Raw genomic sequence first — 17,036 nt, 5'->3', positions numbered from 1 at the left:
TGTTCGGTTTCTACTTTTATTATAGGAAATAATGGGTATAAGTAACTGAAATTCGGTTATTTCAGAAACCGACTGCTCTGAACGGTTTTAACAGTCAGTTTAAGCTGCCGTGAAAGAAAAACGATGTAAACGAAAACCGGTTGTTTCAGGGATACCTGTTGTCCGTACCTCAGTCACGTGATTGCTGTGGCTGCAGCTGCGCCCTGCGTCTGCGAATGCTGCGGCTGTTGCCTGGAGTTCGAGGTACAGTATCTCTGACGTATTCTTCGTGTCAATTAATACATGGGATAGACGGAGAATCCAAATCACCGCCGGACACTGCAGCACTAATTCACTCCTGACCTCTTTTCCAGGTAATGTTCCAGAGTTCGCCCTTGTGCATCCCAAAAATTTTGCGCGTTACTTCTTGCGCAGAAGTTAGACTCATATCTTTCCTTTTGGCTGGAGATCCGGTTTGTTTTCATTCTATGCCCTGTCTTTTGCTCTCTGTGTCAAAGTGACAAAGCGTTACTAAGAGGCAAACTAGTACAAAGCAACATGGAGAGAACACGCACGTCGTGTGCCACCTCAAACACTTCCTGAACTACGAGTTGATTATAAAACGTGGCGCAAGAAGGGTGTTGGAAAGACCGAGAAAGAGATGGTAAGACCGGAATCGGCTTGGAGTGGCAGCAAAACGAGAAGAAGAAGAATCTACTAGAAAACAAATCCTCGTATTGTGCTGAAAACCGCCTATGCATTTGGGCTCATTGTACATCTTCAAACCATGAAAAATATATTGTGGAACGCTATTCTTTGCCGAAACTGGCACAGTCATGTTTGAAGGAGTACAAAGCAAACAATTATGACAACTCTGAAACCAGCCACTAACGGAAATAATGGTTCCATCAAGTGGCTAAGAGCACACTTAACCGTACTACCAAATTACAGATAGAAAAAACGGGAAAGCAGATACTTATTGTCTATTCCTCGTATACCTCGGCGAGGAGTGTAATTACCTAATTAATTCCAAGATATTGGTTTAGTCTAAGGAGATCAGCAGATGTCCCTATTCAAATGGTAGGTAAAGTAATAGTAATGGAAATGTCTTCCAGAAACATGATTCTAAATACCATTCTCTGGCCTTAGCTTAATCTCAGTGACAGGATTAGCGATCTTGACACTACAGGAAATCTCCCACTATACAACCCGTCTCTCTAGTGGGCAGGCATGTGGGTACCTCTAACGAACATCTGCCTCTCAGTATCTCTAAGACGCGGAACCACCACTTCAGTGACCACTAATGTGAAAATTATACCCATTGAATTTAAATGCGAATGACTGTAAAGTGTGGCCCGGTGTAGTGAAGGTAAAGAGACATATTGTATAATTTTACTCCAAGGCTACACCTTTTGTTTCCCACATACGTAAGTAAAATTATTAAAGTGATGAAGCCATCTTGTCTGCTTGAATAACAGATAGATTCAATATCACGACAGATTTATTCACAGCAACATGAATAAAACGGAACATAGTCAACATGGCACAGTGTTTATATTCTACCCCGCGTTCTTAATATAAAGTTATACCACAGGTGCTGACTTGACGTAATTTGCTACTTTAAGGAAAACGTGTAACGTGATCTATGTATAAGTACAAAGTGACGAAGGTAATAAGCAAGATTTTTGAAAGACGGTGAAAAGTTAGAATTCGGGTAGTCACACAAAAACTATAAAGAAAACATAGTCGTATAATGAACTACAAGTATATTACAGAGAAAATAGTTGTCGTCATTCTGCGACCTCTCTTTAATATACTGAAAGATTATTAAACAAGTTATTATAAAAGTTGTATGAAAACCCGTAGCCCATGACGCAAATTAGGAAATCAGTCTCTCCAAGCAAATTTTTAAGTACTTATCCTTCGCACTGCTGCTTAGCCACCCCGACAAACCCACCAACACCGACCACTTACGAAAGCACTACTGAAAAGAACCACCGCCCAGAATAAGGCATTGTTCCCTTTCTGCTCGGACTTAAATGCTCTCTGTGATATTCCACACAATTGAATCCAAATTTTATACTTAAACATCGACCAACATTCAGATTTAAAGCTGATTACACATACATTTAACGAACTATATTACAGTGAAAACCGTTGTGGTCAATTTGTGAGCTTTCATTAGTGTATCGACCCAGTATTAAACAAGTTAGAACGGTATTATCAAAGATCACGGATGGATGTCTGTGTCTAGTCATGCAACATGAGAAAACTTACGAAAAACTAAAGACTAAATACTTACGAAATAATACATTCCTGTGCAAAACATAACGACGAAACTCACCTTCCCAATTTATGTCACTTCGCCAAGTAAAAAGCTCGATAAAATTTGCGCCGTACATAAGAAGACCTGCTACGGCGTAGTGCACAAAGAAATACGCAATGAGACGAACAGAAATGTTGATTTTATTCAAAGACATTAATTACAGTGTAGCGATCGCAATTCATGACGGCCCCCTGGACATTACAAACCGCAGGACATGGTTCATAATAGGGTGTTTGATCAGTGTGGACAGCAGAGCATGTTCTGCAAGGTGCTTCCATGCTGACCACAAGATTGGTAAGGACTTTTGTGGTAGGCATGAAAATCCTCCATCAGCGTGGCTGAGAATTGCTGGATGGTCATTGGTGTATTTGGACGTGCTTTAATACGTCTCCTCAACGCATCCCACACTTTCTCTGTGGGATTTAAGTAGGCAGAACGGGCAAGCAATTCCATTCGCAGAATGCCCTCTCGTTTCAAGAGCTCCTCGATCTGCGCTGTTCGCTTCGCTCACTCATTGTCATCCATAAAAATCAAGTAGCATTCCAATCGACCTCTGAACAAACGCATACGGGGACAGAGCAGAGTGTGACACTAATGTTTGCTGGCGAATGTACTGTGTTCGAAGATTTGGTGGTCAGAACGCCCATGTAAAGTATGCCTCCGACTCCATCACACCTGTATCACCAAAACCGTCATGATCGACAAATACTGGACGTACCCTCTTAAGGCAAGAGGTGACCTCACCCAATACACCGAGGAACATTGTCGATCATGATCGTTTTGGTGGTCCGGGTGTTATGGTAGGCAGAGACGTTTTTTCTCTTGAGCCAATTGACCTCCAAAAACAACTTACACTTACCAGTCAACGTTACTGTGACATTATACTCCATCTCCAAGCGGTTTTTCAAGTATGTACTCGGCCCTGACTTCACTTTGCACGACCACATCATACAGTACAGATGGAGAACCTCTTGGAACGAGAGAGTATTCGGCGTATGGGCTGGCTTGCCCGTTCCCAGGATTTAAATCCCGTCGTACACGAGAGGGATGCGTTGACGAGACGTATTACACTCACATACACCTACGACCATCGAGCAATTGTTGACCACAATGGTGGAGGAAGGGAACGCCCTACCAGAAGAACTCCTTTAGCAACCATGTGGCTACATGGGACTACGTTACAGAGCGTGCATTGCCATCCGTGGTCATAACAAGACCTGTTAAAAACCATGTCCTACCTTCTGTAATGTCCAGTGAACCATCACAAATCGCAGTGACTTCATTCCATCTGGTCGAACAAAGTTCGAGATTCGACACTCAGTGTTCTACTATGCCAGGAACCATCGCCTACTTAACAGGTTCGTATTGGGAAGTTCAACTTGACGGGGATCTTGGTTTTGTAACTCTGACGGTAAGTGGCGTGCCGAAGCTTGTAATTACTATACGACAGGGATAACTCCTAAATATTTTGTAAAGATGGGATTCTTCACAGCAGGAGAGACAATTTTCCTTCTTTAAAAAGAAATTTACAGTATGTTTTCTGTATGCACCTAGGATCGTGGGCAACGGAGTAGTTGTATTGCCGTTTTAACAGTATCCGACTGTCAGCAGTTTGCACGTCTGTTGCAGCAGAAGCTATACTTTCTCCCCAACGAACACTGAAATTCCTAGAAGACCGATGGCTCAAAATATGAAAACGCATTACCCTGTTTCTGAGAATAACAGGCGTGTGGCGTAATCGGTTTTCTTCTGTGCTCAGGCAAAAGTTTCAGCTGCACTTTAGAAATGGCTCTCTGTATCTCCGGGAGGCGTAACAAAAATGTCAACAGCATCAGCTCACAGCTGAAAATAAAGTAGGTAACCAGTACAGAGAACTTAAGCAATGAAACGCCTCATCAACCTGTAAAACATTATTTTGTTAACGTCGAATGAATGCCTTCTTGTAGCCTGCCAAAATCAGCGAGTCAACAACATCTTCATTTCCTAATTAATATCTTATAGACAGTGACTCCGAATAGTGACTGAAGAGTTACCTTTTTCACTGTCGCAGAAGATCTTACTGTAAACCTGAAAGTGTGCTAAAGTACACAAAGTATTACTTCATATTCCCGCTTAGCAATAACACAGAAGAAATGATATTGCAGCTTTTGAGTAGACAGATTCCTTTGCATAAAGGGCTTTGTGTGACAATAGGAATATGAAACATCGCTGTCATGATTTCACAGGAGAGTGCTGTAGTATTAATTGTCGTTCCTCCGAGATCAGTCAAGCGTGAGACGCAGAACGTGCCCAGTGCACGGTCGTGCACAGAAAACTATGTGCGCAGGCGTCTCCGAAACTAAAGTGTTTCAGGGGAACACCTTTTTCTGTGGAAATCGGGCACTCCTGTGTCTGATGTTAAGGATACAGAGCGCAAAATTTCAAACAGCGACAGCAAGACAGATAGTCCGCATACCGGTTTGCGAGCACCATATGGATCCTCAGGTCTCGTCAGTCTGACGTGTTCGCAACCAGAAGCTATACCTGAACGTTCTGGTGAACAGAATATCCTAGTTGACACGAGAAGTAACGTAATAAATTGGTCTGAGCTTTTAGAGGAACAAGTCTGTGAACCCAAATGATGTACAGGAGACCCATGTACAATGATCCCCCGGGTTAGTGTGGTACCCCTGTAATATCTCACCAATCGGTGCTGCCATCTTTCGGTGGAATTTTGTACTATGTCCTGCTAATGTTCCTAGCATCAGTTGAATGATGGGTAAGGTGCTTTGTTGTGTTGTTGTGAAGCTAACAGAAAAAAATCGATTTTGTAAAGAACTGAAGTAAGGTAAGGACAGTTTTATTGTATCATTAAATGCGATTTACCAAGGAGAACTTTTGTTTATAGTTACTATTTTGGTTAGCTGCTTCTTTAACGTAAGTCACTTCTATGTTTCAATATTTCAGAATGCGTTAGACAGCTTGTACTTGTAACCAGTTTTTCCTAGCCTAAGAGCGTCTGGGCGGAGGTGTTTCCTCTTTTCTCCAAGGCAACCGCCTTGCCAAAAATATATTGAAACGTATGTCTCAAGTTTTCGCTTTCAGATAACACTTAAATGGCTAGCAAATGACCTCCCAAGACTTCAGAACAATGCTGAAATCCATCAAAAATGCGGAAGGCTATTAAAGCAGTGACAAGTGGCGAAATGAGCAGCAAGAAAGCAAGTAAAATATTTGCTATTGCCAAAATGAAATGAAGAAACGAGACAACAGTTTAAATCAAGACACAACCGAAGACGAAAAGTCCCCGTGTAAGGGATCCGTGATCCCACGAACATAGATGCTAGTATCCGACGCCCAGGTCGATAGTAGACAGAGTCGATTGTCGAGTGCTGCAGGAGGCAGTGAGACGAGTGTCGAGTGCGGAGTAGAATGGGAGAGTGACGAGTGAGCAGTAGTGCGGGAAAGACGGCAAGAATGGTGGTCGAGTGAGTTGTAAACGGTAAAATTCACCGGAGTATGACGAGTGAGCACGTCCCCCTGATCGCCGTGGGGTTGACCCTCACTAATACCGATTCGCGAGTGATATGAAACAGAAAGTGACAAGTGCCGAATTACGTGTTTCGCGTCAACCGCGTCGGCCAGCGATAACCATGGATTGCAGTGAGGATTGTTGTGAATGTTAACCATCAGTATTGCGTGTGACGAAGTACTGAAAATCAGCAATCAATAAAAAGATATAACCGAAATTAGACGCGTAAGGCGAAGGTAGCAACTGCCTCAGAATTTGTGTGTTCGTAGAAAATACAATACAGTTTGTACATCGCAACCTCTGTGGTCCTTAATAATAGACAAACCTTCAATCATTCCACTATTCAGTTGCAAAACAGCCGCACTCGGTTGAAATACCACCGAAACCACAGCAGAAAAACCGATAGCCTTTCATCCATTAAGCACACGGTCATATAATCATATATAATTAACTGTTTGGCGGCTTCGGTAAATTACACAAAACCCAATAAAGGATTTAAACAGGGGTGTTTCACCTTGTTGAAAAGACCTGTTTTCACCCATGATAAGTCATAATCGTCCCCCGCAACTGACAGAGCGGTCGCCTAATGCGACATCTATCGCAGGAGCTCAGGACTTTAACATCCTAATGTACATAATTTTTTTTCCACATTAACAACGCTCTTGGATGAAAAATAGTTTTCGCACCGTAGAATCTCTAGGGTCGATGAGACTGCAAGGAAATAAGGGAAGAAAGAAGCAAGTGGGGACTATTTCATCTGCGGAACGAGGAGTTATGTCCACAGCAGTCATTTGTGCGTCCGCTGTGGGACGTTTCATCCCATCGATGATTATTTTCCCTCGCAGTAAGATGAAGGACGCGTTCACTCACGATGCTCCACTGGGAACATTATTTTCTTGTAATTCTTCAGATTGGGTGCAACTGGAAACGTTTCCTTCATGGTCTGATCGTTTCCTGGGCCAGTTACCCTATCAGACAAGAACCCTGCTCTTCTCTTACTGGATGGTCACAATACACACGCCAAGGATCTGCACATGATTATGCGTGCAAAGGAAAACAAAGTGACAATAGTTATAATTCCAACTCATTGAGGCCTTAAGCTGCAGTCATTGGATGTGTCATTCCTGTTCCCACTTAACACATTTTATATGCCTACAAGAGAGAAGTTTCTCTGCAACAATCCTAGAAGAGCAGTGACCCAATAACATGTAAACAGACTCTTTGGAGACGCATATTTGCGGGTGGCAAGACTTATAACAACCATTAATGGCTTTAAAAATTGTGGCATTTGCCCTTTGAAACCCGACGTTTTTGAAGGAGCAGATTTTGCTGGCTCTTTTCCTAATTGTAGGCCTCCTATTTCTGAAGATAGGCCAAAGTTTTTTACTTCAGAAACCCTGCAAACTGAACCAGTTCCATCAATATCCTGTAAAAATGCACCACATACTCGAGCTCCAATGTCACCACAACGTAATTCTTACTCCCGAAGATATCAACCCGCTACCCAAATCCGTTGGAGTTCGTTTGCAGAAGAGCGAAGGGGGCTCAGCTGCTATTATAACAAGCAGTCTTTATAAGCAACAGCCGAATGAAGAGAAGAGTCTGAGAGCAGGAAAACTAAAGGAAGCAGAGTGAATATGAATGTGCAGATCACGACAAACAAAGCTAAGAGGAAATTTTCTGCTTCAGATAAGCAAATGGATACCAATGCCAAGAGTTGGGAGGAAACAAGCAGCAAGAATGAAAATGAATGGAACGACGCTGAATACATGTTCTGTAAGGATTAATGGTCTACAGGCGCAGAAGGATGGATGTGTTGTTCATCTTGTCGTGAACAGTCTCATGAAGAGTGTCCTGTAGTTGACGGTGAGTGTGACAATGTCACTTGTGATTTTTGTATAAACATATGTAGGAAGTAAACCTGTGCAACGATTATTATATTTCCATAAGAAGCTGTTGGGTGGAATCATTAAATTTAATTTCAAAAGACTGTTCTCAAAACTGTGTCTGATAACGTTTTATTTTATTTAGTAACTCTTTACAGTCATATGTAGTATATAATTTGTATTAAATTTAATTACTACATTTAATTATGGTTTCCTTCAAGTGTAGAAGCCATTATTTAATATTCTTTGCATTTTTTCATCAAGAGACCACATTACCAAGGGTTCTGGGGCAGAGTGGTGACTGTGCAGACATTCAAATAATTGTTATTAACGTCACTGTGTTTAGGTTTATTGGTGATCTCTAACTAAGGTAAACACACACAGTCGGCCGCAGTGGTCTCGCGGTTCTAGGCGCGCAGTCCGGAACCGTGCGACTGCTACGGTCGCAGGTTCGAATCCTGCCTCGGGCATGGATGTGTGATGTCCTTAGGTTAGTTAGGTTTAAGTAGTTCTAAGTTCTAGGGGACTGATGACCACAGCTGTTAAGTCCCATAGTGCTCAGAGCTATTTTTTTTAAACACACACAAATAAGAACTTATAACTTCTTATATAATTTTATAAGACATGAATCGGCGTGTTACTTAGGCAATGATACATTTACAACTATCTAAAAAAAAGACTTTCTTATTCTGTCTCTTGTGACATCACAATACATTTCTCTGAAGCCAACCTTATCTATGTCAAAACACCATATGTCAGAGCAACCTGCTCCCATATCATCCTCTTTCTCAGTAAGACGGTCACAATTCACTGAACCACTTCCACTAGTCTTGCGGGAAATCGAATTACGCGACCCGATCTTGATGTTTGTGGTTTTTATCTTCAGGTTGTTTGTCCTTAGGTGGTGGTGAAAGTGGAGTATCTTTCGGCAATTTAACGTCTTCGTTTAGCAAATATGCAGGTTAAAGTCGGTCGATGGAAATGTTTTTACTTGGTCTTTCATTTTGATTCCAAAAAATTTTGGTGTTCTTTCCATGGGCCTTCATAGTGAGGTTCTAACGACTTTTGAACTCTGTCAATCCTTCCAAATACGTGAGTTGACGTGCTGAGGCCCATGTATACAAATTGTTTCTGTTTCACTTTGTGCGCTATTTGCACAATTTTCAGCCGGTTCGTAACTGTTTTAGTTGTAAAACAAATTGAGGTACGTCTGAATCCCTTTTTGTTCCGTCTTCTTGAAAAAAAGTCACCAGGTATCCTGACGGGCGTACCCTAAACCAAGAAGGATTACAGGTGTTGAGTCCATTTCATAGTTCAATATGAACGGATTGCTGCTGTAAGTGTGCGATGAATTTTTTTCTATTTTCCATTGGATTGAGAAGAATATGCAATAGTTTGAGTTTGATTACAACCATTTAATTTTGATAGTCCTTGAAATAGCTCAGAATTAAATTGTCTTCCACGATCGGTTACTATTTGACAATGTGTACCAAATCTAGTATTCCAACAATTAAAGAAAGCTTGAGCTACAGCTTCTGCTTGTATATCCCGAAGTGGTATTACCTCTGTCCAATTATTAACTCTTTCGATGCATGTTGAGGAATTCATATATTCATCAGAAGGAGGCATTGGCCCTATCAAATCCAGATGAATTACTTTAAAACATTCATCAGTGTTGGGAAAGTGTCCTATTGGTGAATGCACATGTTGTGATACCTTGTTTTTTTGACAAGCATTACATGCTCGTGACCAATATGCAATGTCCTTTTTCCTATTCATCCAGGCACATCTTGATGTAACCATTTTTACAGTTATCTTGATACATGGATGAGCCAAATTATAATAATGTAGAAAAATACCGCAACGGAATTGTTCAGGAATATGAGGTCGAGTACTTTGTGTCGAGGCATCACACCACAATTGCTTTCCTGTCTGAGTCGAATAGTATTTTAATTTAAGCGAAGTGTTATTGCATCTCTACTACACAACTGGCCATCTGCGCGATTTTGTCCGCCGTTTCTTCCGATATCACTTCGACTATTACTAGGAAGTTTATCGAACCACAACGTTTTTAAAGCGTTTTCCGACAAGTTGATCCCAGCATAGTTCTGCAGTTTTCGTAATAACTGGCTGGGTTTTATATCGCCCAGTTCCTACCCACTCAACCGTTGTTTTTTTTAATTTTTTTTTTATTTTACGCTCCTCACTTTCCTTGAAAATTATTAAGAGTCGTTCTTTTGCCGGCGAATATTTATTAGTTTCATCACTGGTTACCCGACACCAGATGTTTCCGACATATTTCGGTTCAAGCTGGGCCAGCAGGTAATTGAACTTTGTGGCTTTCGTTGCTATAGCAGGGATGGTAAACTGACCTTCGGCTTGGCAAAACCAAATATCGGACATTTCTACCCAAAAGGGAGGAAGCTTTGCGCTTACCTTATTGGTTTCCGGAGTACTCATTGGATTGCTCCCGTCAAGTCCTCTTCCTGTCGGCATTTCGAGTATTTTTAGTAAAAACCTTCTGCGACGAATTCCAGCAGATTCCGCGTTGGACCATTCGCCAATAATAACGTTGTAGGGTTTTTTTGTTGCGCCGCCGATCAGGTTTTTTTTTCACCAAAAACAGTAACAAAAATGGCTACAATGAAATGACATAAATAAGGTGACAGATAATTGCAGTCATAAATTACAGCACTCAAAGAATGAGTCTTTAGCAGTAGCACAATTTAGCACCTTCACTGTCACCTTCAACTGGTGGCAGCTCAGCATGCACATTTTCTTCTTCTGCAGCTTGAGGTTCCTCATCATTTCCCAGACCAAAATTAATCATTCAGTAAATCCTTGATGTGTGTTCCTTCCAGGGTAAATTACATGGACAGAAGAGAAGTCCCGAACAGCGACATCGCAAAATATTTCACTGCCTTGTTATTTTTGTCAGTTCCAGCCTTCTAAACGCATCTATAGGGAGTTCAAGATCTTCCTTTATATCAGACACCAGATGTTTCTTGCCATATTCTTGTATCTGCTGCACTGCTGATTTATTTTTCATGTGTGACTTGCAGGTGAGGTTAGGGTCGGGAACGTACCCAATCCATTCCCTCTCTACTAGGAATCCAGTTCCTAACCTATACCCATTTGGTTGAAGACAATTCGGAGCATGTTACCATATTTCTTATTGTGATTCTGATATTTGAGTATTTTCTCGAATTCATTTTCCATATACATCTTGTATTCAATATGTTCATCGCTCCCAATATTGTTAAAAACATAACTTGTATATTTGCCCATTAACCAAATCACTACGTTATTTTTCGCCTGAGCCTAGTAACTTTCTTCTGGTCTGATGAAAATGTTAGTCGGTACATTGTTTGCTGAAGTTCTTGTTATTTGAGCAATTTTCTCCCTGGTCCACCTCCAGTTGATAATCTGATCTCCACAAGTGTAACGATGAGGCACACTATCAACGAGGTTGCATTTGCTGCAGAGGTTTGTGTCACTTAAACCGATGGCAAAGAGACGCTCATTAGTGCTGATGATGTTATTGACTACCTTGTAGCACGCTGTTCTCACGTCAGACGAAAGAACATCACTACTGATGTTTTTCCAGACCACATTCCATGCTATTCCAGCATATTTGGTTTCTATGTTATTTTTCCTTTCATGTTTCCGTCTTTCAGCTAAAATCGCCTTTGCTGTAACGTTATTGGAGTGTAAAATCTTTTTGCTGAGATAACTTAGTTCAAGATAATACTCCCTAATGTGTTTCACCTTAAAACTTATTTTTTGTATATTTATCGGCGGCTCTACACTTTCTGACCTGACAATATCGTATAGTTTTGCAGTAATGCACCCTGGATCATTACACATTATGCTCCATGTTCGTTTGACATACAATGCTATCGCTTTAGACTTGATGTCGGTTAGACCCATTCCTCTATTGCTTGGATCCAAAACTGCTGTCTTCACCGGCACTCCAAACAATTCCCCTTTCCACAAGAACTTTGCTAAGGTGGACATGATCGTTTTCGCCACCATTGATGGAATGGGGAGAACCTGTGCTATGTAGTAGGCCTTGGATAAAATATACGTGTTGATAAACAGTATTCTCTGGAACTGGTCTATGCTGCGTTGACAGTTTTCAATCAAAGCTCCTTTGATTTTTCTTGCCACCTCCCGCCAATTTATTGCTATCATTTTTAACAGGGACGTTGTCAATGCCATTCCAAGAGCTTTGTGTTCATTAACATGGTTCGCCCACTCAATGCGTAAGTTAGCAAGCCGCTTTATATTTAGAAATTTACTTTTATTTTCATTTACCCTCGCACCTGATGCGGAACAGTATTTTGCAAGTATCATCTCTAGTTGTGTCACATCTGTTTGGTCTCTGATGATTACGCCTACATCATCCGCGTAAGCACCAACCACGGTCTTTGTTCCTTGAATGGTAATGCCTGTCAGCCTGTGCTGTAGCTGTCTCAAGAAAGGTTCCAGCGATATAATGAACAGGAGCATGGATAAGGGACTTCCTTGGGTAACACCCCTTTTTATTTCAATTTTTTTTGTCAGTTGACAGTTAACGGAGATTTGTGCAGTAACACCCATAGCCATGTTCTCGATGATGTCGATGGTTTTTGGCAGGAAGTCCATTCGGCGCATTATCTCTATCAGATATTTGTGATTAATTTGATCAAATGCCTTATGGAAGTCTATGAAAAGCAGTCCACATTTTATGTTACTAGCCTGCGCTAGCGCAATGACATCGCGATACAAAGCCGCAGTTTGTAAAATCGTTCTTCTAAAAGCACAAGTCTGCTGTTGGCCTATGATGTCAGCAGTGCATGGTGTAAAGCGCTTGTTAATTACTCGAGCTATAATTTTATAACCTGAATTTAAAAGCGAAATCGGCCATAGGTTGTCGGAGTCACCACTTGATGGTGGTGTCCAACTAAGGTAAACACACACAAATAAGAACTTATAACTTCTTTGTTATATAATTTTATGAAACATGAATCGGCGTGTTACTTAACCAACGATACGATCTTCTTTTGTCTCTTGTGACGTCACAGAACGTATATCCCTGAAGCCAACCTTATCTGTGTTACAACACCATATTGCAGAGCCATCTGCTACCGCAGGCTTATAAAACTGGTAAACAAGTACTTGAATGTATACACAAGAAGAGTTCCAGTGGTGAAGTTAGAGAGAAGAAGTCTGAACAATGTGTAAATTGTAGTGTTTTGTTCTTGACGTGATAGCATTGCCTTGCTCTCTCCTATATATCTCAACAAACACAGTAACGGCAGTGATTTACTGAGAATCTTATGAAAACAACAAACCACGAAATCAAATTTATAATAAAAGACGTTATTTGATTAAGTGTATGTCTTCTAATGACATGAATCTAAGACAGTTTTTTAGCCATACTGATGAAAAAATGAAGCTCTACTCAATAATGTATTTTCACTCTTCAGCGACGTGTGTGCTAATTTGAAATTTACCTTTCGTGAACAATTGCTTTGCCTTACATCTGCCAGGAATTTCCTAGATACTAGTTTTTGAAATATAATTAATGCTTTTCGTGTTTGATGAGTTATTCACTATTACACTAAATGAATATTTGCTCTAACGTAGTACGAAAATTATTTACATACGAGCATCCTAAACCAAACTATAAATAGTGAACAGAGCTAAGCTACTGGTATTCTGTAAGTAAACTCGACAAGAGCAAAGAAATGTTTCATTGGAGATTTGTCGTGTGATTAAATCCACTTTTAGCACATTTATGAAGATACGATGGTTTTGTGATGGAAACACGAGAGCCAAGTATCAGAGATTGGAATTCGACTAGGTAGGCACGTAACGGTTTTAGTGAGTGCAAATATACCAAATATCGAATTATCCACGTAAATTGAAACTGTATACTGGTCTGGGATTCGACCCGTTTTTTCTTTTTTTTTTCGTGGACAAGTGCTCCACCAACTTTTGTCTTTTTCGTCTTCTTGAAAATTAAGTAAAAATGTCTAATTTCTCCACTCACGGATATAAATGAGGTACTCTGTAATAGAGTGTAACGTTACATAAAAGTGGCGTTTGCCAAATAAAATGGTTGAAAAAACATGCATGCCAGAAGTCAGACAGCTCCGTATGCTTTCGATACAGCTTCATAAACTGTGGCATGTTCCACCACTGAAAAAAATCGTAATCTTTATATATCATACGTTTCAGTAAAGCATCTTATATCCTCTATTTCTCCTTCGTTGGCTGTAGGGGTTCTGTGACTCGATGTTCTTGGTCAAGACAAACACACGTAAAAAGTTGAAAGAAAGCAGTTTTAAAACGTTAAGTAAACAGAATTGACATTAAAACTAGAACTTCTATTCTGGTACTGTTTTTGCAGTTTTGTCATCTTTGCACATTTTTAGTTAAAACAATAACGTCCTGTCTGAAAACTTTGCGAAGTTCTTTTCCAACTTAGGTTTCGCTCTGAGAAAATGAAGTTGTGCTGTTAAATAATGTAGGAAATCATACTTAGTTTTTCGTCTTTTGTTGATAGGTAGAACATAATGCGTCCTTTTAACTAATTTCTCACCTTTCCTTTGATTGCAGGATACGGTCTGTCATCAGGGTCAGTATATAGGTAGCTGTTATGTATGTTGCTGTGGTTCTCTTTATTTCCTCAATTACGGATTTCCTGAAATCCAAGGTCTCCTTGGAGTTTGCAAACACGAACATGCTAATCTAGGTTCATCCTTGTCTACTACACTCGCATTTCTCAAAGTTCCATCCTTTGGTGCACACCAAAGTAGTCTCAGAGATACGACTTTATTCTTGGATATAAGAAATCAAGTGCATAAATTACAAAAAATATTTTTTTCTATTGTTGTGAGTACAATCACTTATAATGATGGGCGATTTCTTGCAAATTGGGATACTCCAAAATATCATTTGGTGATAAATTTATGTTCTATATATTTGATCTGATGAACAAATGGTGCGACACATTAGTTGAGAAATGTTGTAGACCACATGTGGTGCACACAGGTGAAGCTGCTAGGTGAATTTCATCGAGGTTAAAATTCGTTGAAATTTTTCTTTCACTGGGTAGTACGACTGTGCCCTCATGCGCGATGGCAGATGTGGGCCGTGTATGTTTTCCCATATGGATGACCGATCGTCGTGGCCATATTTCCTTCCTGTCGCATTCCTTCTCTTAAGTTCAGAAATGTCCTTTGCTGTCTTTCGCAACCCATTATTAAGGTATCCGCATAGTTACATAACTATACTCCAGTATAAAGCGCTTCAGATCATACAACTCATGTGGAATATGTCTCACACTCATCATTGGAATGATTTTCGTAGGAGTGATTTTGTTCAGTAAGTGTGAGGTGAGACGGTTTGGGACTGACTGACACTGTTTATAAATGATGCTTGTGCCTCGCTAAACATAACTGTTACATTCAGTACACCACGTCGCGTTGGAAGCGGAAGAATGTAACACCTTACTTTGAATATGTCAGCACGGTTGACGTTACGTCCACAGTTCGCTCGGAAACTATTTCCTAGGTGGCAACCCACGGCTAGAATTTGAGTTACGCAGTCTGCCTTTGATAGTATGTAGATGGATGCAAGCTGGATTTCTGGCAGTTCATCTAATTTTCGTATTGTATGGGATTGACCGCAGTCTGTTATCTAGCGCAGGACCCTTTTTTTATTGGCAGTGATGATGTGTTTCTATTTGGTTTTGAATTCTGTTTCTAGACATATCGCAATCTGGGCTTCTGGAAGCTGGTCGTGGAGGTGCAAACCTATACCAAGCCCGATGTTGGTATGTCCAGACTACTTACAGTTCAACTTAGCCGAGATGTAGCGTCATACTGCTGTATTGTCCACAATTCAGTCTCAACTTCATCGGCACACGTTACGGAGAAGCCTACATCATGGACGTAAGCTCGACGTACGGTTATCTGTACGTTTGCATGTAAATGTTTCAGCTGCTTCGTTAGTGTGGCGAGGAATGACGCTGTTGCGATTACGACTAACGCCATTGACATTTGGCACGCTTGCTTTAAAGAGCTGTTGATCTAAATGAAGTTGCCAAGCTGACCATTTATCACAACTTGTGAAGTTGGAGCGTAACTGTCCTGTTTGCCATATCTATTTACAAGAAGTTTTACCCATAAATGTTAATGAAGTATGAATTTGATAAATGTACTCAACATCTGTATTATTGATATAACCATATTCTTTAGTGGAGACCACGCATGTTGGTCAGAGAGATTATCTCATTTTGCAGAGAGTAGCAGCGAGTCAGTGCATATTAGAAGGTCTGGCAATGTACTTGCTTTGAGAGGGATGGAAGCGGGTCTGCCGTGTGGTGGAGGCAGAATTACTTGTATATGATTTAATATTATTATATTCTGAGGAAAAATTTTGTGGAACTGAGATGATAAAAGAATGTAAGGGGAGAAGTTATCTAGTTAATCCAGTTTTTTCATATGTATTTGAAATTGTGCAGTTTCTTATAACAGATTATATTGTTAAAGTTTACTGTAACACGTCTCATAGTGAAGAGTATAGATTTCTTATAGTTGAAATAAGTGTCAAGGAATATAATTGTGCACAGGAAAATTTATACAGAAAGATTTTTGATAATTTGTTGTGAGAACATTATGAAAGGGTTCATTGTTGTTAATGAAGCATAGTTATGCTTGGAGTCTTTGTTTTTATTTATCAGTCGTTAACTTTTTCTCACTTTTCATTCTCTACTATTATGAGTCTATACACGCATTGCACATCGCGAGTTGTGGCTGCAGCAGCATTTTTACTCAAAGTGACAAGATACCACCTTGCATTGCACGTTGCAAGTATGTTAAATTAATTTGATTTTGACAGTGTCATCCTTATCATAATAGTAACAGGTTGCAGAACAGATAACTGTCCCATTCGCACAGGTCGTCAACAAATTTAATTATCAGCAATATTCATGTCCAACTCAAGGTACAGTGATTGTCAGAATGCATTTTTGAAAATATCATATCAATTCAGAGGCTTAATATCAGAAAAAGATTCCAGTAAAACGCTACCTTGTGGATTTTTAAGCCGTTTTATCATAAATTCAGATGCATTAACTTTTATGTGAATTTGATATGTAATTAAATGAACAACTCTGGTATAGTCATTCTTTGCAGTACTAAATATAAAGATTAAAAATATCTAGGGCTAACATTTTAATCTGCATCATTTTGTCTTGCAGTTAAGTGGCATATGTAAATTTCTTTGAAAATGGATTGCTTTCTCACAGGCGAATTGTTTAATGTACGGGCTAGCCTAGATT

Source organism: Schistocerca americana, chromosome 7 (genome assembly GCF_021461395.2).
Source record: "Schistocerca americana isolate TAMUIC-IGC-003095 chromosome 7, iqSchAmer2.1, whole genome shotgun sequence".
Taxonomy (NCBI): domain Eukaryota; kingdom Metazoa; phylum Arthropoda; class Insecta; order Orthoptera; family Acrididae; genus Schistocerca; species Schistocerca americana.
The sequence above is the reverse complement of the archived record's forward strand: the minus strand, read 5'-3'. Positions refer to the sequence as shown.